The following is a 5,000-nucleotide window of genomic DNA, read 5'->3' on the forward strand; positions in this document are numbered from 1 at the left end:
TTTCACATGTTGACGCCTCAGTGGCCTTCGAGCCTACTGAAGTGTACGATCTGAAATCAAGGGCATCGGGTGTAGACTATGGAGGAAAAATGAAGAATAAATTAGAAACCCCCACCACAAAAAAAAAGAATAATGTCCACACATTTCACTGACGTACCGTACCACACGATTCACGACTGGTATCGGGCGCAGACTATAGAGGAAAAAGAAAAAATATTTTAATTCCCCGCCACAAAAACCTAAGGATTATGCATACCCATTTTCACTGACGTACCGTACCGCACAGGTCATGACTGGCCTAATACTACACTAAATGAATCAGCAAGAACACTTCTGGCGACATAATGCTTAATAAACTAAAGCTAGGATTCACAGAGCGCCCCCTAGGCAATGGACCATCCCCAAAATAGTGTATTATATGGTGTAAATGGTATCAGAATAAGTGAATATCGCGCTAAAGACTGGGGCTCTGCTATGTATGGGAGCTGCTGCTTGTCCAGAATCTCAAGGCATGTCATACCGATTGAAAAGTTTAGTATCAAGCAAAATGTGCAGGTAGACGTTACCAGCACCAGTTATGATTTTACAAGGCAGTGTTTTATATATATATATATATATATATATATATAGATATAGATATAGATATATAGATAGATAGATAGATATAGATATATATATACATATATATACACATATAAATATATTTACATATATATACATATATACATATATATATAGATATATATACATACATACATACATATACACATATATATATATATATATATATATATATATACACACACAATATATATATATATGTATATATGTACATATATATATATGTATATATATATATATATATATATATATATATATATATACATACACATATACATATGCTAAAAGTTCCCGGCGTTGTCCAGGCAGACATTTTACTTTGAGAACATGAACAGTTGTACAAAAAATAAAACAGCAACTACAAACAGCTCGTTATTTGACCAAGAAATATATTTCTGAAAACATATATCTGTACACTAAATATAGATTCTTTGCTTTTCATTTCATCTACAGACCAAACAAAATTTCAGCTTTGGAGTCTCAGCTTGACACAGTGTATTGGTCCAAAGTTTTGCATGAAAAGGAAGTAGGCTTTGCTACACCCACTTTCTGTTGCACCCACTAACCCGATGCCACTGTCATGCTACCCCTGTGGCCCAAGTTTAGCTCCCTAGGGTCACAGGGGACTGAATGCATAAAGAACACACACACACTTACACACAAAGAACAAGCTTTATATATATATATATATATATATATATATATATATATATATATATATATATATATATAAATATATATATATATATATATATATATATATAAATATATATATATATATATATATATATATCTGTATGTATGTATATATAAATATATATACATATATAAATATACATATATATATCCATATATTACAAATTGAAAATGAATTGGGTTTGTAAATTTGCATGTACCCTAGATAAAGATATATGATTGCGATCTACAAATGTATCATGCTTAAAATCATATTTCAAAACCATATTTCATGTGACTACGGACTCCAAAGTGTGATACACAAATCTTAGTTTCCTGGGGTCACAGGGGCCTGTAAACATAATGAACTAACACACACACACACACACGCACACATTAAAGACCGTGCACCCGTGCCAGCCTCCGGAGAACGGGGGACGGATGCCGTTCAAAGACAACAACCCGGAATGCGCGCCCATCGATGGGTGCCAAGTGTCCAAATACTAGCAGTTTACGCCACGTGCCATAACCCATTTGTAAGGCGTCACTTTCGTCTGTTAGAACCAGGCAACGTTCGCAATAGACTTGCTCTTTCACGGCAACGCTTTCAAGGTATCGCGACCCACGATGAATTCAACGCTTGACTGCATTCCTGCATTTCCTTCTTCGGTCGTAGCAAAGGTTGGAGCAAGATAACTAACACTATAAATCAATACCTCTGTTACTATTATTCTTCCTCTTATTCTATATCGCATATATGCTACAATATCTTCGGAATTACACTTTCTATCGTTTCCGTCGCCCATTTCGCTCTTTTCCGTACCTCTTTCTCTCTTCATTTCTCCTTCCCCCTGGCTCTGGCGATAGGAATTCGGGTTGCTCTCATTGTTTTAGCTTAACACAAGATATGGCTACAGACTAAGAATTTGGCCACAACTGTGAGATGTGAGTGGAGTTCAAGTCCCATCCATGCTCCACCTCAAGAAGGGGCGAAGACTTCAAAAGAAAGACATGAAGGAAAGGCGGTGTCCTACGTGTGAAATCCTACCAGGAAGAATCCACGGCCGAGTGTCGGTGGGGATCAGTTTACTTCTGGACGAATGCGGTCAGGTCGAGTGTCAGAGGAGGCCGGGTTAAACCAGTTAGCCTCCTTCACTTTCTCTTTTGATACAATTAAATATACATATTTAAATGTAATACACCATTCTATAGCCACTGTTAAAAGAAGAATCAGAATCGAAATCAAATAATCTATTTTGCTTAGTAGTGAAATGCACGAGTATTATGAGATATCATACAATAAGTTGGTAAAACAATTATTGTTTTCTAACAGCAGAGTATATAGTGTCGACATAAGGATATACACATACAGGGTTAATTATCGGTTACATTACACATATTCACATATTTGAACTAAATTAAATGTAAATGTTTTACTAGAACATCTAACATTGTTTGTATTCATATTGCGTATGACTATTTATGCAATTCTACAACCGACATAACTGTCAGTTTTTATTCCCCAATAAATCCAGAAAGTAAGTATATAGTAGTTATAAATTTGGTAAATTACAGAGCGGATTGTGAAAGAGATCTATGAACAGAGATTACTATTTCTCATATTATATCTTTCATTTGCTCTGGTATTAAACATTTCATTTCCATGAGCATTTTTATACATTAACAAACGTGTAGACAGCAACAGTAAATATTTATATCAATGTATTTCAGTAACTTGAGTTGTAAGAAACCGTCTTTTGTAAGTTCATATTTTTTCACTCCTAGGATCGTTCTTATCATTTGCTTTTGAACTGTAATAAAGTTGAGCCTTTGCGCCTAACACTTGTTTTCTTTCTATGGGAGGGGGCACAATGAGATATTGTTGAGCAGGCAACGAAATTTTTCACCACATGTAATGGGGCCACACGCACGCACACACACACACACACACACACACACACACACATACACATATATATATATTGCAACTGCCTGATCTCTTTAAACAACTACGTGAGTTCATGGTTGATTTGTGGTTTGTGGTATGATTTAAAAAGGCATAATTTGAAAAATCTGTGAAGTTTATCTTTTTTCTCAATCTGTTTGACATGACGAGTCTAGTTTGTATGCAATGTAAATGGGGAATAATCAAATATTACTAAAGATTATACCACGTTTCGATATTCATGATAGTTCTCTTTGTCCACAAATATTAGTGTTGCAGATTCACCTCAGAGTTGTTGGCTCTGAAACAGTGGTAAAATGCAAGTAAGAGTTTAAAACATATATCAAAGCTCGTGCTATGCAATCAGAATCATTCCTTGCGAAGACACCGTCGTTACAAGCATCTGATTTAATCTTGTCATGACTTTTGCGATGTAGATTTCAAGTAAAGGAACAAATTTATGAAGGCTTTGGTTAGAACTGTTTCTAGTAGGAATTTATGCCTTTGGTCCTATGAGGAAAAATAAAAAGGAAGTATCAGTGTTCTTGTATCAAGTATTTATCGATACCTCTACCAAGCCTATATAAATTTCTCACAGATAACGGATTCGCTAATGTCACGATCATAATAAAAAAGAAGTGATCGTGCTTGTACAACAACACGCATTCCTCATGGTCTCCACCGTCGGGTTCCTGTCTCTGGTCCCCGCTGTCGCCCCAGAAGGGCATCCCCATCTTGACCTCCGTCCCTTCCGTCCACCTGAAGGCGCCTTCGTGGCCTTCGTCTGAGGCGCCGATCCAGTAATGCCCTTGTTAAGATTCGTGAAGACACATCTGGACGCATTCCATGGTTTCCGGGTCTGGAGTGGTATTCTAAAATCGTTACCACTATTCCATTCACAGTGATTACAAAAAAAATCAACTGTTGGATTACCTTCCCATGCATGCGTTGCCTTACCACTGTCTATGATGAACTTGACGAGGTGGTACATGAAGTTTGCGTCGTCGACATTGACCATGTCGGCGCCGAGGTTAAAGCACTCGTTCATCCCTCGCGCCACGTGCCAGGCTGCGTGCGGAACTGGACGCACCGGTTGTGTACATAGTGAAAACCGTCACCACTTGCTGCAAGGGGCTCTTCTTTTATTGGCTTTAATCATAAACTTGAGATAAACTCAGAGGATTTTTGAAGAAAGAACTTGACTTTTCTTTTCTCTTTTTTTTTCTTCTTTTTTTGCCGTGAGAAACGTTTACAATAAATTACAGGGACGTTATTGTCAAGGTTTCTTTCCTTTCTGACATTCAACGCTCTGTGTTAAACGTATCACGAAAGCAAAGGACATCGTTAACAAATATTAAGCTCATTTAAGAATGGTTTACATTTCTGGCGTAGAAATACACACCTCTGCTAGTTGTGGCTGACAACACAAATTCTCTGCATTAGAACTGAATACCGACGATGATGTTAATGCAAAAACGACAATATCAAGAAAACAGTAAACCACACAAAAGGTGATGCTTCATAACCATAACAAATATCTGAATAATAAGTAAAATGAAGACTGAAGCGATAATATTGAAAACACCTTGAAAACTATTAGTCAATACAGGTTTCAGATTTCTATCATGTCTACAACCTGTCAACAGTAACAGGGAAGACAGCAGGAATGCAAAGAACATCATGTTGCGAGGTCCTGTGGCTTCCAAAAGCAATGCTTTATATAGGCCATCGTGTCCTTCAGTGCGCATGCGCCGAGTTA

At 37.0% G+C, this 5,000-nt stretch overlaps 1 pseudogene; it reads right to left on the reverse strand.

The window, feature by feature from the left end:
• Nucleotides 1–3,522: 3,522 nt before the first annotated feature.
• On the reverse strand, nucleotides 3,523–4,989 carry LOC125044923 (annotated as a pseudogene).
• Nucleotides 4,990–5,000: the final 11 nt, after the last annotated feature.

The sequence above is a fragment of the Penaeus chinensis genome, chromosome 36 (genome assembly GCF_019202785.1).
Source record: "Penaeus chinensis breed Huanghai No. 1 chromosome 36, ASM1920278v2, whole genome shotgun sequence".
In the NCBI taxonomy this organism is placed as follows: Eukaryota; Metazoa; Arthropoda; class Malacostraca; order Decapoda; family Penaeidae; genus Penaeus; species Penaeus chinensis.